The sequence below is a fragment of the Acomys minous genome, assembly GCF_964271855.1.
Source record: "Acomys minous genome assembly, chromosome: 12".
Lineage (NCBI taxonomy): Eukaryota > Metazoa > Chordata > Mammalia > Rodentia > Muridae > Acomys > Acomys minous.
The window spans coordinates 80786215-80807285 of NC_140493.1; the positions used below are offsets into that span (position 1 = coordinate 80786215).

Consider the following 21071-nt stretch of genomic DNA (forward strand, 5'->3'; position numbering starts at 1 on the left):
ACACCAAGGTTTTCATATAGAGGTCTTTGGGGGAACATTCCAGATCTGAGCCGGAGCAGAGTTTAAAAAAAAAATTTTTTTTTTAATGCAACATACAAACTTTAACAAAAGAGGTAAAGTAAAACAGGCACTCATATTAAGATAAAACTACAAAGGAAGCTTTAACAACTTTAAAACAACCTACTTGCAGTCGCATTTACCTGAGCTCTGATGCTGTGAAGAATACACCGGTATGGATCAAAGATTTGCACATTTTCCAAGTATTCGCTGAATACTACTTTATATACACATATACATTAAGTTTGAAAAAGACTAGATGATCCCCAGCTGTACTTCATTTTTGTTGTTCTTTTGGAAGAGGTCGCCTAAAAAGAAGAATACGCGGTCTGGCTGGTGGATCGTGTAAAGAACCCAGCCTAGACTCTGCTGGACACCGAGTCTCCTCCATTCCTCTTCAGACATCAGTGAGTTTTGGTTGTTTAGAGAGTTCTCTCGGTAACATGACAAGCTGGTACTCATAATGTTCGTCGAAGTACTTTGTCGGAGGAGTAGCTGATCTGCTTGTGGACCATCCTGCCGGGGCGCGCCACGGAGGAGAGAAAACCAGAGCAGGAAACCAGGCACTAGGAACTCCACATCCGCTTATGACCGGCGGGGGGACTCGAATGAGCCAGAGTTTAAATTTTACCCTCTGAGGAATGAACAGGGAGCTTCACCAAGTCAGTGCTTCAGAACGACAGCTGCAAGCGCTGAGGAGGATAGTTGGCAGGGTCTGAACCAGGGCAGGGTATGGAAATTCCAAATAAATTCAGAGAGTAGAAAGCCCGGAGGTTAGTGTGGGGGTTTGCCTGTGAATTCACAGCTCAGTGAATGAGATTTGTCTTCACCCAGGACGGAAACGTTGGCAAAGGAGACTGTAGGGATGCTGAATGTAAGTTGAAGGGGAAGTGGCCTGGGACAGCGTGTCCAATTGCAGATGTGCATTCCAGGCAGTGGACTTAAGAGCAGAGAGATGCAGGGGCAGGCAGGCCATTGGCTCCGTGTCTTAGTCAGGGTCACTATTGCTGTGATGAAACACGGGGACCAAAAGCAACTTGGGAGCCAGGTGTGACGGCCCACGCCTTTAATCCCAGCACTCGGGAGGCAGAGGCAGGCAGATCTCTGCGAGTTCGAAGCCAGCCTAATCTATAGAGTGAGTCCAGGACAGCCAGGGGAAATCCTGCATGCCACTGCCCCTCCCCCCCACCCCACCCCCCAAAAAAGCAAAAAGGCAACTTGGGGAGGAAAGGGTTAATTTGGCTCACACTTCCACATTCTAGCTCATATTGAAGGAAGTCAGGACAGGAACTCAAACATTAATCATCAGTTTAGAAAATGCGCCCCCCTCCCCCATACAGGCTTGCTTATATCCAGATGTTACGGAGACATTTTCTCAGCTGAGGGTCCCTCCTGTTTGATAACTCTAGCTTGGATCAAGTTGACGTAAAACTAGCCAGTATGTCCCAGTATACCAGAGAGTACGAGCAGGGATATATATATGTACGACAACACTATTGACTACTGAACACGCAGCGCGCCAAGCGCTGTTCTGCGTACTTCAGAATGTGTGGGCATCCTCACCACAGCCCTTTGAAGGAAATGAGTCGGGCTGGAGAGATGGCTCAGTGGTCAAGAGCATTGGCTGTTCTTCCAGAAGACCTAGGTTTGACTCCCAGAACCCATAGGGTAGCCCACAACTAACTGTAACTCCAGTTCCAGGGGATCCGATGCCCTCTTTAGGCACACACGTGGCGCACAGACAAGCATGCAGGCAAAACGTGCAAATACATCAAGTGAAGTAGACCTTAGTTGACACATAGAAGGAAACTGAGGCACAGAGAGAGTTAAAACACCTGGCTAAAGTCAGGTAGCGTGTTGAAGAAGCCCTGGGGGTTGGTGCACACACATCTCTCTCTCTCTCTCTCTCTCTCTCTCTCTCTCTCTCTCTCTCTCTCTCTCTCTCCCTCTCCCTCTCCCTCTCTCTCTCCCTCTCTCCCCTTCTCTCTCTTTAGTTTTTTGAGACAGGGTTTCTCTGTGTAGCCTTGGCTGTCCTGGACTCACTTTGTAGACCAGGCTGGCCTCGAACTCACACGATTCACCTGCCTCTGCCTCCCGAGTGCTGGGATTAAAGGCGTGCGCCATCACCGCCAGGCTCACACCACTCTCTTAACCTCAGTGAGCACATCCTAGGAAGAGCAAGAGGGAACTGGGTGCTAGAGAAGGCTGCTAAAGAGATGTGGGGGGTAGTGGGAAAACCTTGTGAAACTAGAAACCTACAAGGTGGGAGTAGTTTCAAAGAAGTCTTAATAGCAACTGGGGTTGCTTCAGAGCCAAGAAGTGGGAGTGAGCTGGAGGTTCATGGGTTTAGACAACCAGGTGCTTGCCAGGGCCTCCCACTGCGTGTAGCTCCTGGGGTGCCCGGGGAAGAAGGCCAGACCACAGGAAACCAAACTCGAACAAGGCTGGAAAAAGGACGAGATGTGTGTCTCCATTCTAGAGGAAGTCGGTCGTGAGTGGGAAGACATTAATAGGGCAATGGCTTGTGGGCAGGGCAGGATCGGGACGGGGACGTGTTTAAAACAGGGGCATCCGGGTGGCGCCTGGAATGGGGAGGAATGGTTTTGAGTGTGCTGTCAGCCTCCATGAGGTATCCAAGAGACCTGCTGCTGAATTGAGGGGCTGGGTTGCAGGAGAGAGAGAGAGAGAGAGAGAGAGGGAGAGAGAGAGGGAGAGGGAGAGGGAGAGGGAGAGGGAGAGGGAGAGGGAGAGGGAGGGAGGGAGGGAGGGAGGGAGAGAGAGAGAGAGAGAGAGAGAGAGAGAGAGAGAGAGATAGAGCTTGCCTGAGCCTCTGGGTGCTCAGAAGTGGTGGGTGAGGTTGCCCTGGTGTATAAGAAGCAAAAAGGGGGGTGGCGGGGGGGGGGGTGGCGGGGGAGAGATAAAGCTTCTTTAGAGGACTTTAGCAAAGCCCAGTGCTTCAAGGACTGCCCGTCACAGCAACTGGCTTTGCTAATGATTTTAATGAAAATACATTTAAACAGGCCAGGCTGGGGTGGTGCACGCCTTTATTCCCAGCACTTGGGAGGCAGAGGCTGTAGATGTCCGAGGCCAGCCTCGGAGTTCCAGGACAGCCAGGGCTACACAGGGAAACCCTGTCTCAAAAAAAACCAAAAAACAACAACAAAACAAAAATAAATAAATGAAAATAAAAGAAGAAGAAAGAAAAGAAATCACATTTAGATTTTTTTCTAAGCAATCAGAGGCAGGTGCAAACAGGAAAATCTCCAGATTGGTAGTCTCCCCGACCCCAGTCTTGAAATGTCAACGTGACTGGGACAAATTAGAGAAAGATTCTGCCAGTAAGCAGAAAAGTGACAGGTGAACCTAACACTGTAGTATAGGGTGACATACTTGATACCATCATCAAGACTTTACTGGCCGAGAGGATACATCTAGGACTCTTGGTGACAACGCAGACTCAGCACAAGCAAAGAAGCACTCCGGAATCAGAGTCTTTAAACCTGGGGCTAGGAACTGGCTCCTGGCAGGTTGGGGGGGTCCCCTAAAATCGAGTGAAGGAGCATGGGCAGAGGGGAACAAGAGATCGGTAGACGTGAGGTTTCTCTCAGGATATGCTCGGATTCCACCTTGCTGAAGAAATCACCCTTGGCATGCAAATGATGGAAACACATTCACCTTTGGGGCCTTGGTTTGTGGTTTTTTTACCATCAGATGTTTCTGTGGGTGAGCATGCCGAGCCTTTCAGGAGAACTTGCTGATCTGAAAGCCTTCAGAGGACGAAAGGGGGCTGTTTCCAGGGCTCTACATAGAGCTCTTCCAATAGCAGAATTCAGATTTTTTCCATCGGACGTTGCTGATTTGACCTTCATCTTCCATAGACCCCCCTAGGTAGCGCCAGTTCAAAGCAGGGCTTGGTACTCATCCCCGCTGTCCCATCTTCTCATCTCCAAATTAGTGCACCAAACCACAGAGAAAAGTTGATCGGCCGTTTATTAAACAGTGGAAACCTCTGTCGAGGCTCAGAAGCCTTGAAGTGATGGGGAATGTTGGACTGAGATAAGATAACAGGTGGGTGTTAACTACTAGGGTGAATGGGCCCTGGCTTTGATTTCCCGCCCCAACTCCACCATCTCCTCTGGCCTCAAGATTAGATTTTATTTCCTTGTCTGAGCGTTAACTCCACAGAGCCGTCACTTTCCCCACACTCCTAGTGTCCCAAGACCCAGACGTTCGCGCACACCCTGCCGCCCTCACTTGGGGCTCCCAGTTTGGGTCTGCGACCTCTCAGGCCAGTCTTAGGTTTAGGTCCTCCTCTTTCCCAAATCTGTCATGTCTCAAGTCTCCTTGCTTCAGCAAGCCCCTCCGGGGCTCCTCAAGTCGGCTGAACCCAGAGGCACCGCACTCGGCCATAAAGGGAAGGTCCCTGACTCCCCACTTAGCTTCTCGGTCCTCAAGAGAAGCGGTCACTGTAGATGGCACGGAAATGCGCAGAGGAGAGTGTCCTAATGTCTCCCAGATGCCCCTTTCCCTGTATCCCTCTCAACCACACTGACCTCCCGACCCCTATTCCTGCTTCCCAGCCTGGGGAGAGGGTCTAGGGGTGCCGGAGCCTGGGCCCCCGCCGTGCACGCAGCCCTGCTCCTCCCCGCGCGGCCCCACTTGTGGCCCCGCCGGCAGCCGTGCAGGGACAGCTGCATTTCTCGCCGCCCGCCGCTAGGAAGCCGGCCTCGCCTCGCTTTCTCCGCCTCCCGGCTCCCAGCCGCGCCGCCGCGCCACCGAGCCGGGCCCGCCGCTGCCGCTGCCGCCGCCGCCGCCGCCGCCGCCGCCGCCGCCGCGGGACCGCGCCCCTCCCCCCGCCGCCCGGCCCCAGCGGCCCGCGGGAGCGGACGCGCGTGCGGTGCTCGGTAAGACCCCGATTCGCTCTCGGCGTCCCTGCCGCGAGCTCCTGGGCGCCGCGCTCCACCCCGGGCCTGGCGGCCCCACCTTCCCCGGGAGCATCGCCGAAGCGCGGCCGCGAGGGCCCGGGCGTCGCGAGTTTGAGTCCTTGCTCGGTGCCCACGGCTTCCCGGGAGCCCGCGCCTCCGCGGCAGTTCCCGGGCCGCCCTCCCTCCGCGGCTGCCCGCCTCCTCCCCGGCCCTGGGCGCAGGGGGCGTGCGGCACCCCGGGCCGCGATCCGACGGGTGGTCGCCGGCCAGAGCCGCGGGGAAGGGACGCGAGGCCTGGATAGCCTGCTTCTCCCGGGTCTCAGCTCCTCGGTTTCCCCGCTTTGTGTGGACACCCTCCCGGCTTCGCCCAGGCCTGGGGGGTGCAGGCTGAATGGCGATGGAGAGGCGGGGGCCCGGGCTCGGAGCTGAACTCCTTTTAGGGGGAGGGGAGGCTTGTTTCCTGCTCCCGGCGTGGACACCGGTCGGCTCAGCCTATTCTGGTCCCACCCGGTCCCCTGGGAGCAGCATCTCTCCGCGACCCGGCTGGGGAAAGTTCAGAATGTGCTGTCCCCGCCCCTGCTCCCCCGCCCATCCGACTCTAAGTGCCTAGGGCGCTGAGCTCCAGGGGGCCGGGGCTTGTCTTTATTCCTTTCGGGCTCTCATGGTTTTCTCCCTGAGTGATTGGTTGTCTTGCACCCCAGCGCGAGCTTGCCCATTTTCTCCCCGTTAATAAAAAGTTTTAGCTCCAAGAAATTTATACTGTACTGCTATTAAATTTCTGGTGAAGGTGTTTGAAGGAAGAGATATTTGTAAATATTTCCCTTATTTGTTTATTTACTTACTGTAAGAATAGAAGCTGAGGGCATAACTGGGGGTATAGTGAGGAGACGCCCCAGAGGTGATGTTAGCTAGAGGGACCACGTGTCTTGATCTCCATCTGTTCCTCGGACAACCCGGAAACCCGGAAAATACACCTTTATGCTTGCTTATCTTTACAACAGCCGGAGCCACCTGGCCCGGGAGAAAGGTTTCCGCAGGTTTTCTGGGCCTGGCACCCCTGTTCTTTACAAGCTGATGGGAGTTAACCTAGTTGTTTGAAGGAGGTGAGGGGTACTGGAACTCTCCTTATGGACATCATCTCGTTATGGGGTTTGGCAGCCCGCTGGATCCCATGTAAAGTGGGGGAACCTCCGTTTGAATGGTGGGTGGCACTTTTGTGCTGCTGGCTTGGGCCACAAGAGGTTTTCCATCCTGTGGGGTTCGATGGGAAATCACCCTGTCTGCTCTCTCTGCTGCTGAACGGAGCAGGAGACAAGGAACCAACTTGGGCACTGTTTCAGGGCTGGTGATGTGACTGTGTGGGTGAGAGAGGGAAGACGAGGTGATCTGAGGGCTTAGACCAAGGGCTTCTTTGGGGGGTCTGGTGAAAGCTACACCCTAACTACATTTCCCAACCGTGTACAGGTTTGGGAGCATTCCTAAGCACTGTCAGAGGGATGCTGTACCTGCCTTGGAACTAGGGATCTAGTTAAGACCCCTATGCTGGAGTTCCTACTCTCTCCAGTTCAGGCCTTTTGGAGCAGATAGACCTCCCTTGTTGTCACTTAGTGAATACTCCCAGGAGGCCCAAAACAGAAATCCTGTGAGGTCCTTTCTCATGCCACTTTGAACTTGTGGCCATGGAGACCTGGAAGTTCTGGCCCAGCTCCCAGCTCCCTCCATTAGCTAGAGGACAGGGACAATTGAGGTGGCCGGTCTCCCAGGATGGAGTTTGCTGTCTGCTTGGTGGGGAGGCCCAAGGCACTGTGTTAGGGCCACAGGAGTACTGAATTAGAGGGAAACAGAGGGACAAGTGTGAGGTGGGTATATGAGGCAAGCCTTTTAGGAGCCCCCCATTGTCTTAGGGACATGCAGCGAAGTCAAGGGGCCTTACGGAGAGCCCTCAGAAGTGTGGGAGACCTTTCTAGGGGAAGCATTGGAACAGTAAACAATCTGGGCATTTGCAGTTCCTTCCATATCTTGAAACTGTGGAACACAAGTGGAGGCCAGACAGGTCACTGAAGTTCATCCCCCTGTGCAGTCCCAGGGATGGTGGCTCTGCTTTTCTTCCCCACAATGCCCGGGATGCTGGGCTGTGGGGATGCTGTGCAAGTGTCTATCCATCTATACCTGCCTGGGATCTCGGCGAGCCCAGGGGTCTCCTATGTCAGACTTATCTGCCTCAGTGCTGAAAAGTCTTTCTTAGGCTCACACCACCTCTGATGGACCGGAGCGACTGAATGCCCCCCCCTTTTTTTTTTTTAAAGATTTATTTATTTGGTGTATGTACATTGCACACCAGAAGAAGGCATCAGATATCTTTATAGATGGTTGTGAGCCACCAGGTGGTTGCTAGGAATTGAATTCAGGACCTCTGGAAGAACAGACAGTGCTCTTAACTGCTGAGCCATCTATCCAGCCCCTGAATGTCCTTTTAATGATGCAGCTAACAATGCTTGGAAATGGAACTCCCACTTCATAAAATATGACAGTGCCATGTTTTGTTGTGGCAGCAAGGGTCTTCAAAGAGTTCTTAGTGCAGTGAGATATTCTGACTCGGCAGATCTGATCTGTAGCCCAGCCCACCCCAATGCCATCCTGTGCAGGGGGAGTTTTCTTTAGTGAGTACAGTGCTTGGGAGACAGCACCACTTACATCTGTTTTTTTGGTGGCTTTTGTTTGTTTGTTTGTTTGTTTCCTTCTCCATCAGACTTCCCTAAAGTTGCTCTGCTGTTACTGAGCAACAGAGCTGAGAATTTCCTATAGCCTTGTGCTCACTCACCTCTGACCATGCAAGGTGAGCTGGAACAGGTGGTCCCTGAGGTGGGCTGGCTCCTGCACTTATGATAAGTAACACATGGGTCAGGAGACCCAAAATGACTGTGGCCTAGCAGTACCTGATATGGGAGTTGGAAGAGTTCTTGGTGGCATGCATGGCTCTTGTAGTAGGATTCACCTTCCCTTGTGGCCAGGACTTAGCTTTTTGCTGAAGCTCCCAGTGCCAGATATTGGGGGGTGGGGGGGTGGGGGGGTGGGGGGGTGGGGGGGGTAGACTCAAGATGTTGGTTGAACTGGCTGCTCTGTTGTCTGATCCTTTCTGCTCCCAGCCACCCAGAAATACCTCTAACGTGCCAGAACAATGTAAAGAGTTCCATCCTAAGAAAGCAGCTAAAGTTCTCATCTTCAAAAGAAGTCGTGGGGCTGGGATGTATATAGCTCAGTTAGTAGATTGCTAGAGTACTTTACCCAGCATGCACAACGCCCAGCGTTCAATCCCCAGCACCATATAAACTGGGCATGCTGGCACAAGCTTGTCATCTAAGCCCTGGGGAGGTGGAAGACAAAGGGATCGGAAGTTTAAGAGTCTCATCCTTGGCTGCAGAGAATGTTTGAAACCAGCCTGGGCTATGTTAAACCCTGCCTCAAAAAAAAAAAAAAGATTAAAAATTAAAATAAGACCATTCATAAGCATAGCTTGGCAGCAGTGGCGCACACTTTTAGTACTGGTACTTGGGAGGCAGAGGCAGGTGGATTTCTGAGTTTGAGGCCTGCCTGGTTTACAGAGCAAGTTCCAAGACAACCAGGGCTATAGAGAGAAACCCTGTCTTGAAAAACCAAACCAAGCCAAAAACAAAAACCATTTATAAGCAATAAATGGAATAATTGCTTGGGAACATAACTCCCATCTTTTTTTTCTAAGATTTATTTTTTTAGATTTTTTTTTTCTGAGACAGGGTTTCTCTGTGTAGCCTTGACTGTCCTGGACTCACTTTATAGACCAGGCTGGCCTCGAACTCACAGTGATCTGCCTGCCTCTGCCTCCCAAGTGCTGGGATTAAAGGCGTGTGCCACCACACCCGGTTTAAGATTTATTTATTTATCATATATACACAGTGTTTTGCCTGCATGCACACCAGAAGAGAGCACCAGATCTCATTATAGATGGTTGGGAGCCACCATGTGGTTGCTGGGAATTGAACTCAGGACCTCTGGAAGAGCAGCCAGTGCTCTTAACCTCTGAGCCATCTCTCCAGCCCATAACTCCTATCTTAAAGAACACAACCACTGCCTTTCTACTGCGGTGAGTTCTTGGCTGGATACAGATGTCTGACGTGCCCTTCAGGAAACAATCAGGCTGTTTTTATGCCCGTTTCTACCAAGAAATCTTCATGGTTTGGTTTGGTTTTGTGGTACTGGAAATCGAAGTCAGGGCTTTGCCCATGCTGACCAAGCACATTGCTCTTCCACTGAGCTCCACCCGCAACACCAGGGCCTACAGGGTGCCCAGCGGCTCTACATCCTACTGCGAAGCTGTGTAGGGGCTTCCTTGGCTCATTCTTAGAAGGCGTCGGAGGAGGAGGCCTCACATGTGTGTTAGGCAGAACGACTGCTCATTTCATAGAAACTGTTGCTGTTATTTCTGTGTGTGGGCTCAAGAGTTCTGACACCTGTTGCTAAGGAAAGAATCTTCGTAGGTCAGAACTGTAGAGGCTGGGACAGATGTGGTGGTGTGGGGGAGGTGTAGGGTTGCTGAAATGTCAGGGTGATATAAGAAGGGTAGAAATGGCTCAATCGGGTTGGATGGCTTTTTGTTTGTTTGTTTGTTTGTTTTAATGTTAGTGTTGGTCCAGAGGGACAAGGCACCTAGTAAGGGTGTGGCAGGGTAGGCAGTTAAGAATTGAGTGGAGCCAGGCGTGGTGGCGCACACCACTTTGCCTTTGATTGCAGCACTCGGGAGACAGAGGCAGGCTGATCGATGTGAGTTCGAGGCCAGCCTGGTCTACAAAGTGAGTCCCTGACAGCCAAGGCTACACAGAGAAACCGTGTCTAGAAAAAAACCAAAAATCTAAAAACCAAAACCAAAACAAACCAAAACAAACAAACAAAAAAAAGAAAGTGGAGTGGAGTGGAAGTTAACAGCAAAGGGCTTCCTATGAGGGAAGAACCTTGAGGACTTGTGGATATGGTGTAGCTGATAAAGCTCTTGCTTACACACACACACACACATACACACATGCACGGGGGGGGGGGCAGGGGGGGAGGGAACACACACACATAATCTCTACCAATTGCCATGATCAGATGTCTTCTTTTGTTTTGTTTTGTGTTTGTTTGTTTGAGACAGGATCTCACTCTGTAGCCTTGGCTGGCCTGGAACTTGCTATGTAGACCAGGCTGGCCTCAAACTCAGATATCTGCCTGCTTCTGTTTGATGGGATGTGTTTTTGTTTTTGTTTTAATATTCATTCATTTTATGTATATGCATGTTTTAGCTGCATGTATATTTGTACACCAATGTGATCCTGGAACTGGGATTACAGATGGTTGTGAGCTACTCTATGGGTGCTGGAAACAGATATCAGGTCCTCTACGAGAGTGACAATTGCTCTTAATTGCCGAGTCATCCCTTCAGCGTATCATTATATCATATGTGAGATATCTATCTATATCTATATCTATGTATATATCTGCCTGCATGTACAACTGCAGGCCAGAAGAGGCCATCAGATCACATGGCTGTGAGCCACCACATGGTGGCTGGGAATTGAACTCAGGACCTCTGGAAGAGCAGTCAGTGCTCCTAACCTCTGAGCCATCTCTCCAGCCCCCATCATATGCGATCTTAACTCTTGGGCTGGAGGGATGGCTCAGTGCCTAGGAGTACTAGTATCCTGGTGAGATCCCTAGGAGATGACATTCATTTTTTCAGGCGAGGAAACAAGAGACCTAAGTGGTAGCAAGAGGCTGAATAACATGCCTGACGTCATGTGTCACAAAGTGGCAGAACTAGGGGGGTGTGCCAGTGCAGTGGCCAGCATGGCGGGAACAGGTCTGGTAGGTTCTGTTTAATGCATTCTGCTAAGATCTGCTGGCCAGACAAGTCAGCTGAGGCCTGACCTAGGGCACAAAGCTCACCAAGGCGGCCCTGCCCTCAAGAGGCCTGCAGTCTAGTAGCAGGATAAACATGTTAGTCTCGCGTTTCAGGCACCCTGGCAGGGGCTGTGTCGAGACGCAGCACTGGGGCCAGGGGTGTAGTCAAGGGTAGAATGCTTGTCTGAGGCCCTGGGAGCCCTGCCCAGCACTAGCAAACTGAAAACAAGAGGAAGCACTGAAGAAGGGGCCGATTGCCCACCACACAGCGGCTAGAGCAGACAGGCCTTGTTGTGGGGGGGGGGCTTTTGAGTGGAGTTCGGATAAAGGTGGCAGCTGCCCTCTGGGCACTTAATCTGTTCCAGCAGACCATGTGTTCCTGTTCTATCATGTTGGTAAAGCCCGTGGGAGCCTGGGGGCCTGTGAGGAGGGTTATTAGGGCTTTTGGATCCTGTAACATCTTTGCCGGGTGAGGCAGGAACTCTGCAGTGTGGCCAGCTTCCTGGACGCACTGGCACTGTTTTTTGTCTTTGAGTTTTTGTTTTGTTTCTTGGCTTTTGTTGTTATTTTTGAGACAGTGTCTCCTTGTAGCCAGGGTGCCCTGAAATTTACTATATTGGCCCAGGCTAGCCTTAAAGTCATACAGTTTTCCTTCCTCAGCCTCCCAAGTGCTGGGATTCAGAGTCGTGAACTACCATGCCAAGCTTGAGTCTGGTTTGCTTCTTTGTTTGTTTTGTTTTTGAGATATAGTCTGAAGTTGTAGACCAAGCTGGCCTGGGACTCACTCTGTAGCCTAGGCTAGACCTCAGACTCATGGTGATCCTTTTGACTCTGCCTCTTCCTTGGCCTAAAGTGTTGCAATTATAGATATAGTCACTAGGCCTGGCTGCTGTATGTGTGTGTGCTTTTTAAAAAAAATTTTTTTAGATATACATTTATATTATTACACATATATAAAATAAACTACATAGAGCAGCTGGGCGGTGGTGGTGCACACCTTTAATCCTAGCACTCGGGAGGCAGAGGCAGGCAGATCGTTGTAAGTTCGAGGCCAGCCTGGTCTACAAAGTTAGTCCAGGACAGCCAAGGCTACACAGAGAAACCTTGTCTCGAAAAACCAAAAACAAACAAACAAACAAAAAACAAAAAACAAAAAACAAACAAACAACACCAACAAAACCTACATAGAACAAGAAGAACCACGAAACAATCAGGAATTATATTAATGTTACAGTCATAGTGTTTTGGCTATTTGTATTTGGCAACCTTGAAGAAAACGTTTTCCTAATGGGTGTGTGTGCCTTTTAACTATGATTTTCACTTATGTGTATGGGTGTTTTGCCTGCATGTGTGTCGGTACACCACATTCATGCCTGCTGCCCGCAGATGTCAACAGAGGGCCTTATAGTCCTTGGAGCTGGAGTTACAGATGGTTGCTGGCCACCATTTGGGGCCTGGGAATCACGCTGAAGGAATGACCAGTGCTTTTAACCGCTGAGCCGTCTCTCCAGCCTGCTTTGTGTGTGTGTGTGTGTGTGTGTGTGTGTGTGTGTGTGTGTGTGTGTGTATTTTGATAGCTCGGCAACAGTCAGTTCTTGTAATGCCTTCATGGAACACACCGAAGAGACAGATGTCTTATAAGCTCTGATGCTAAGAACACAGCCGTTCACTAGACAGGGGACCAGAGGTGAACGGATTTAAATTGCGGAGGGAGGTCGTTGTCGTCTCCAAGAAGAACCCAGGGAGGATGTTCCAGAGAAGCTGTAATGAGCAAGAAAAAGACTCGCTGGAGCGGAGGGGCTGCCTCCCACCCCGCCGCTGAAGAAGGGCTTTGGAAGCGGGAACAAGATTCATTTGTCCATGTGGCTTAAGCAGTTTCATCAGCCGACAGAATGATGGAGCAGAGGTCCCTGGAGGTCCATGCCTGCTCCGTGACAGAGGGCTGAAAGCTGGAATTTTTGAGGGAGAAGGTTGCTCAAATCTGGCTTAACCCCTCCTTGTACTGTGGAGTCACTGAAGAATGCTAAGTGACAGAGGGTAGCAGCCTGCCCGGGAACTTAGAGCCAGGATGTAGCCTACCTGCCCTGCCGGCAGCTGGAACTCATGCCCTGCCTGGGTCCCTGCCTCAGGGATGCTCTCTGGGAGTGACCCGCAGCCCCCATAGGATGGAGTCCACGCCTTGGGAAAAGAGGCAGGAGTCGCTAAAAGCATCTGCTCTGTTCAGAGATCGATTGCCTCGGAGTTCCTGGGTTACCGACTTCACTCCTATGTGAGCTCTGGGCAGAGACGGGCCTCGGTTAACGCTGTAGAGTGAAGGCGCAAACACTAGATAATCCAGGTTAGTTCTCTTTGACCGCTTACTTGCTGGGCTATGGTATAATCATCTCATGACCCTGTCCACTCTCAGAAAAGGACCGTGATAGGCTGAGGGTCAAGGGCAAGGTTAACTAAATACATCTGAAGAGTCTTCTCAAAATACATAATTCTTCCAAAGATCACCAAGGGCTGACACGTTCATTTATTATGGCTTTTTCCTGTACCCTCTGCCCCAAACATAAAAAGGTTTCAACGTTTAGGGAAAACATGTATTATGACAAGCTCAGTGCATTTAACAAGATGGCTACAGATGTCTCAGAAGAAAACAGGCTTGCTCTCAAAAGGGGCTCAGTGAAGAATAAATCAGACTGGGCGCTGTGGCCCTGTAATCCCAGCACTTGGGAGGCAGAGGCCGGCAGATGGATCTCTGTGAACACACTCTGGTGAGTTCCAGGACAGCCAGAGCTTAATAAATCAAGCAGGGGTGGTGGTGCATGCCTGTAAGCCCATCACTCAGAGTCCAAGGACAGCCCGAAGTATATAGTGAGATCCTAGCTTAAAAGAGAAAACGGGGTAGAGGATGTGGTTCATCTGTTTGGAGGGCTTACTGCTTCTGCATCCGTGTTCAGCAGCTTACAACCACCCATAACTACAACTCTGGGGGTGGGGAGGGGTCTGATGCCTCTGGCTTGATGGTCAGCTACATTCACGTATGTACACACATCTATATGCAACACACACACACACATACACACACACACACAGCACACCACACGCAACTTAAGTAATTTTTAAAAAAAGCCAGGCTGGAGAGAGATGGCTCAGCAGTTAAGAGCTTTGCTTTCTCCAAAGCTGGATTTGGAGCTTTGATCAGGCGAAGACGCTTTGTGGTTGAGTAGGGTGGCCAGGCTCCGGAAATGATTTCACTCTGTTCAGGTCTGAGATTGGTTTCAGTTCCAGGCTGTACGAGGAGCTGGATGCTCTAAGAGTCGAGGAGGGGCCTGCTGGGAGGGCATTTCACTGTTTGTCTGTGTACAGAGGTGAAAAGGTAGGTGGACAGAGATTCCTAGGCTGAGCAGGGAAAGAGAGGAGTCTGAGTAGGAGGGGTTGGAGGGTGGCTGGGGTGGGGGGCTAAGGGACATATGAAGATATGTATACAGGTCAGAACCTCATGGCACATCATAAGACAGGAAAGCCACAGGCGTAGGCCATAGGGAAATCTTACCCACAGATTCCCTGGGGGAGGTAGCTTCCTACAAGTAGGTGGAGAGAGCAAACTGCCTGCTGCAGCATCAAATGCATCTTGTGTTAGCATCCTTAAGATGAGCTCTTCCTGTCTGCAGAGATGGCTCAGCAGCTAAGAGCTCTCTCTGTTCTTCCGGCAAACCAGATTCCCAACACCTGTGTCAGGTGCGTCCCAACGACCTGATACTGTAGCTCCAGGCGAATCTGACTCACTCCTCTGGCCTCTGAGGACACACATGTGGCATGCTACACTTCCCTTTCCTCCCCGCCCCCCACAACTTTTTGATTATTTATCTTATGTATCTGAGTGTTTTCCTGAATGTATACATGTGCACCACATGTTCCTAGTGCCCATGGAGGTCATAAGAGGACATCACATCCCTTCAAACTGGAGTTATGGTCAGGTGTGAGCCCACCATGCGCCGTGTGGGTGCTGGGAACCAAACCTAGGTCCTCTGCAAAAGCAGCAAGTGCTCTTTAACTGCTGAGCCACCTCTCCAGCCCCCTAGGCACGCTTTTTATAAAAAGATTTTTTATTAAAGAGTTATTTTGTTTGTATGTGTGTGTGCCTGAGTGTCTATGTACGTGCACCACATGTGTGCAGGTGTCCTTGGAGGAGAAAAGAGATTGAATGCTCTGGGAGCTGGAGTAATAGCTGCTTATGAGCTGCCATGTGGGTCTTCTGGAAGAGCAGTACATGCTCCCTAACCTCTGACCCATCTCTCTCAGCTCTTAATTAAACAAAACAAAACAAAACAAAAAGGACTACCCCTTGCGTGGGACATAGTGGCATGTACATGTAATCCCAACTCTCAGGAGGTTGATTAGTTTGACAACAGTCTGGGCTGCCTGGTGAGCTCCTGTCATGAGCAAACATAACTAGCCCCTGATGGGTCATGTTTTCTTGCATTTGACTCTTTTCAAAAAAAAAAAAAAAAAAAAAGAAAAGAAAAGAAAAGAAAAAAGAAAAAAAAAAGGCAAACACAAACACAAGTTGAAAAACTAGTCATCACAGACCTGCAGACCTTTGCGTGCTGGTGATCCTGAGACCTCAAGCTGTCCATTTCCCCAAGACAGTTTGGGGCCAGCCTGGTGGTTCCACAGGGCACCATTGCCCTAGGGAGTCTGGGGTTTTTCTCCTGACTGCTTCTGGGTGAGACCCACACACACACACACACACACAGAGATGTTTTTGCCCATCTTAGTGAGTTACAGCATCCTGCACTTGATTTTTCTTTTTCTTTCTTTCTTTTTTCCCTTCAAGATAGGGTTTCTCTGTGTAGTCCTGGCTGTCCTGGAACTTGCTCTGTAGACCAAGCTAGCCTCAAAATCAGAGACCTTCCTGCCTCTGCCTCCTGATTAAAAGCATGTGCCACTACCCTGGTTTGATTTTTCAAATTCATACATTTATTTTCCCTTCCTCCCTCCCTCCACCCCTCTCTCTTTTGGACTTGGTCTCACTGGGTAGCTTTGATTGGCCTAGAACTCACTCACAGAGATCCACCTGCCTCTGCCTCCAGAGTGCTGGGATCAAAGGTGTGCCATCACACCCAACATTCATTCTGTTTCTAAAAGAGAAACCCAAACGTTAAAGCCAGAATCTTGAAGATCACTGTCTGCTCCTGGAGGAATTTGTGGTCCCAGGTTGTTACACGCATTGAAAAGATGAAGGGTATTGGTCAAGAACCCGGGACAGAACCCAGTTGATGAAGTGTTTTGGTAGCATGTATGCAGCCTTGGGTTCCCATCTTCAGTGCCACACAAAAGCATGGTGGCTGCGGCTGGAGAGACGGCTCAGTGGTTAAGAGCTCTGGCTGCTCTTCCAGAGGACCCAGGTTCCATTCCCAGCACCCACATGGTGCCTTGCAACCATCTATAACCCCAGTTCTGGGAGATTTGACACCCTCTTCTGGTCTCCGTGAACACCAGGCATGCATGTGGTCCAAAGACACATACGCAGGCAAAGCGCTCATACACATAAACAGTTATGATACAAATAAATACGTACATAAATCATGGTGGTTCATAAGCGTAATTTCAGCCCTGGAAAGGTGGAGACAGGTAGATCAGAAATTGAAAGTCGTTCTCAACTACACAGTAAGTTTGAGGCCAGCCTGGGCTACCTGAGGCCCTGTCTCACTTGACAGCAGAAATAAATCACTTGTTTACAAAGAAAAAACAAAAACAAAAACAAAAAACCCCTGCCTACCTGTGTTTGAATCCACACTGCTCATGGATGCTGGGTTTTGTTTTGTTTTGTGGGGTGGGGGGTGGGGGTTCAGTTACTCAGAGTCTCTTGGTATTCGTTTTCTAACTTACACAAAGAGAGTAATAATATTCATACTGATCGTTGATGGGAACCAAGTACTTGTTAAGTCCTTAGTATGGTGCTTAGTATAGCAGATATTCTCATAAACCTTAGCTGCTGTTATTGTTGTTGTTTTATTTTGTGAAGTCACGTAGCTGCTTAATAGTAGTCGGGGCAACAGTCTTTAGTCCTGGCTCTTTTCATCTCAGTCTGTTTTGTAAGCTGCCTGACATGGATACTGCAGACCAAACCCAAGTTCTCTGGAGGAAAAAAAATTAAAAAAAAAAATTTGTCAGCTGGGGTGTGGTGGCGCATGCCTGTAATCCCAGCACTGGGGAAGCAGAGGCAGGCGGATCTCTACAGAGCGAGTTCCAAGACACCCAGCATCACACGGGAAAGAAACCCTGTCTTGAAGAACAAAACAACAACAAATGTACTTGCCGGCAATTTCATACAAACATAGAATATATTTTTGATCATATTCATACCCTATTTTCATATCCCCTCCCTTCTTTCTCTGAGCCTCTTCTTCCCAACAAATGTTCCTCTTAGTTTCATGTCTCTCTTTTTTTAAATGACACGGAGACACTGAGTTTAGTCAGGATGGCCAGCATGAGCTTGAGTGCGTGTTTGGGTGGGTGGGGGGGCATTTCCCAGAGCACGAGCAGCTTCTCAGTGGCTATACCACGGAAGAAAATGACCCCCGCCCAGCAACCATTAATGTCCACAGCCCCTCAGCGAGTGCTGAGCCTTCTCAGTCGTCTTCTGTTAAGCTAGAAGATGTGGCTGGATCCAGCGGGACGTGGAACATGAGGGCATGTCTCTGTTTAGATTGCTTCTTTCCGCACATACCACTGACTGGCATTTAGGAGTTTCACCAGATTCCTTGCCTCCGTTCAGGAGTTTGGGGTGTGTGTTAGACGGCTTCGTTGCGTTCTTCTCAGACCGGGAGTGTCCATAGCAGCCTTTTTACCGTCGTCGGGGAAATGGCCCAGTAGCTTGCTTGCTCTGCATCGAGGGTGAAGACAGTGAGATGTTTTAAGAAATATATGGATTTGGCAGATGTGTGAGACCATGCCTACACAGACGCTTCCCAAGTGATTTGTCCTGGCTTTTTACAAAACTGCTGACAGCCTAGGAGCTTCCCAAGGGAGTCTGAGACATTGTGAAGGCTGGTGTGGGGCCCCAGCCTTGAGCCATCGTGGTCACCTTTGGTGGGCGGCATCCTTTCCCTAAGGATGCTCTGGAATGGTTTTCCTGGAATTTGAAAAAGAGCAGAAATTAATTTTGTTTGGCAAGCCCCGCACCGCTCCCTTGAGACCCTTGCTGCCTCTCTGGGCCTACAGAGTGGAAACTGGATTTTGATGCTGATCCATGAGACCTCTTGGATTTCCCTGCCAGCAAGAAGGGGCGTGCTAAAGCTTGAGGTTTCTGAGTGTGCAAATCAGAGTCCACAGCTAGAGCTTCCGTCGTAGCTCTGCTGTACGAGTGCAGTGCCGCTCTCAGCGAGTCCTTCAATTTATTATTATTATTATTTTTGAGACAAGGTATTTGCCAGGCCTGATGGAACAGGACTTTAATCCCAGCACTTGGAAGGTACCAGCAAGGGGATCTCTATAAGTTTGAGGCCAGCCTGATCTACATAGTGAACACCCAGCCAGCCAGGGCTACATAGTGAGACCCTGACTCAAAAATAAAAACCAAACCCAAACCAAACTAAAACTCAAAAAAACAAAACAAAACAAAACAAAACAAAAAAACAAAGACCTCAAAGAGATCTGCCTGCTTCTGCCTTTAGAATGCTGGAATTAAAAGTACATGTCATCACTACCGGAAGAAAGGGTCTTTTGGTGTAGGCCTGTTCAAACCGGAACTTGTTATGTGGACCAGGTTGGCCTTGAACCTATGGTCCTCCTATTTCTCTGCCACCGGACTGTTAGGGTTATAGGCATGAGCCACCGTACCCAGCCCCATGTGCACTTGGGTTTCACCCATGACAGCTTCCCACAACTAAACCTTGTCCTCAGCCTTCCCTACTTACAGTCTGAGCCTGGGTCTCGCTAAGTCATGAGGGCCGGCCTTCAGTTCCCTTGGTAGCCCACGAAGGCCTTGAACTTGAGAGCTTCCCCCCTTCAGTCTCATGAGCAGGCTCGACTCTAGTGTATTATTCTCTTCACCACAGCGAATGGCTGTAGGACATCCCTGTCAAATAGAAATAGAATCTACAATTGCTACCCCACAGGACTGCTGGTGACCTGCCGCATCTATTGTATGCTTACTGGATGCCAGGAGCTGTCCAAGCATGTGGGAGTCTTACTGGATTTATTATCTTTATTTATTTATTTATTAGTTATTATTTACTAGAGGAGAAGTGTTATTATTATTAAAGATGTATTCTCTCTCTCGTGTGTGTTTGTGTGTGTGTGTGTGTACATGTGTGTGTGTACATGCATGCATCATGGATGAATGCGGAGGTCAGAGGAGAGTTTTCCAGGAGTTGGTTTTCTCCTTCCACCTTGGTGGCTTTTTGTTGTTTTGTTCTGAGGTGTGATCTTTCGTTTCTGCCAATGGATCCCGTCTCTCAGCCAGAATATAGGATCCAGGTCAGCCAGGGTTACACAGGGAAACCCTGTCTCAAAAAACCAGAAGACAAACAAGCAATACAAATTTTATCTGGGAGCGGTGGTGCACACGTTTAATCCCAGCACTTGGGAGGCAGAGGCAGGCAGATCTCTGTGAGTTTGAGGCCAGTCTGGTCTACAAAGAGAGTTCCAGGACAGCCAGGGCCGTTACACAGAGAAACCCTGTCTCGAAAAACAAAAAAACAAAAACCAACCAACCAGCCAAACAAACAAAACAACATAGCAGCTGTCTGTTTTTGTTTTTGTTTTTTTAATGTCAGTACTAGGGACACAAGTCACCTACGTTGTTATCAGCCTTGGGTGGCAAGCACCTTTTACCTACTGAGCAATGTGTCCAGCCCCAGGAGATGGGATTGTTACCAGCTTACATAAGAAGAAACTAAGGCACAAAAGGTTAAGTTAACTCATCCAAGCTCATCACCCTAGGTGGTCCAGGAAGTGGTTTTTGAACTCAAAAAGCCGCTGCTGGATCTGTACATGTCATGCCAGGGTGCTTTGCCTCTCAGCAGTGCTGGGGTTCTTCCTTGGGTCAAGGGAGGGATAAACTGAACCTGGGGCAGATTAAGTGTTCAGATCAAGGTGCTGAGAGGAATGGGGTGCTGAGCATAGGAGGGCTGTTTTTGGAGTTCTGCGGAAACAGCGATTTCTAAGTCAGGGAGCTGAGGAGATTCTGCAGGGACAGAGAAGGGCCTTTTTTTGGGGTAGCTTTTTACTCTCGGCTGAGAGGGATTGCACTCCTATAGGTTTAAGATCCACAAGTCTCCTCCAGGCCCTTGGCTCTGTATTTGGAAGTCTGTCAGCACAGTTGCTCTGGCTGTTAGGGATCCGGCAGCAGCAGAGATTCTTGAGACTGGGAAGGAAAGGTGACTCGGGGACAGTCAGTGCATTTAGGTGATGAGCGTGGAGTGGCTTGTGTCCGGTGGATGGAGGGCTGGGGCCGTGGATGACTTCCCTTTTCTTATGAGTTGGTTTAATAAGGGGATGAATCATCTTGTTAGTTTTTGTCCTGGAAAAGAAAAGAGTTCCAATGACATGGTGTTTGGCTGAAGCCAGATGTCATCTGTGTCTGTCACCTAGACAGATGCCTAGACCTTGGTGGCTCTTGCCCAGGATGAAGTCCCTCCAGAGGCCTTGGAAGGGATCTCAGCTTCCTGTAAGCTACAGCCCCCCCCCCCGCTTCCCCTCCCCTCTTCCCCCCCCCCCCCCCCCCCCCCCCCCGCCCCACAAGCTCCTGGCAGGGTTCTGAAACTATGGGCCTTAGAAAGGCATAGAGTGGCATTAAAAGTAAAGGACTAGGGTGGGGAAGATGGCTCCTCATAAAAACCTGGGTTTTTATATAAAAAAAGGCAAAGGGATCATCAAAGAAAATAAGGGCTGAAGAGATGGCTCATGGGTTAAGAGCATTTGTTACTTTTGCAAAAGACCTGTGTTCAGTACCCAGTATTCACATGAGGGCTTAGAACCAGCCATAACTCCGGTTCTAGGGGATCCTAAGCCGCCTTGTGATGTCCACAGGCACCAGGCACACATGTGGTACACACACACACACACACACACACACACACACACACACCACTCATATACATAAATTTAAAAGTATAAAATAAAATGAAACAAGAAAAAAAAATAGCCCGGGATAATGACGTACTTAATTCCAGCCTTTGGGAG

General features: G+C 49.8%; 1 protein-coding gene, 1 long non-coding RNA gene and 1 pseudogene across 3 annotated transcripts in view; 1 reads left to right on the forward strand and 2 right to left on the reverse strand.

The window, feature by feature from the left end:
- Window positions 1–21071, reverse strand: part of LOC311579218 — a 160342-nt gene that overhangs the window by 124709 nt on the left and 14562 nt on the right. The gene's annotated exons all lie outside the window — the stretch shown is intronic.
- LOC311578730 (cyclin-dependent kinases regulatory subunit 2-like) lies at window positions 212–831 on the reverse strand (annotated as a pseudogene). The gene has a single exon. The product of its transcript is annotated as a cyclin-dependent kinases regulatory subunit 2-like (transcript).
- The window catches only part of CUEDC1 (CUE domain containing 1), a 95370-nt gene continuing 79136 nt past the window's right edge, over window positions 4838–21071 (forward strand). Inside the window, exon 1 of the mRNA XM_084749547.1 lies at window positions 4838–4961. The gene's annotated coding sequence lies outside the window, so the exon portion shown is untranslated. The remainder of the gene's footprint in view (window positions 4962–21071) is intronic.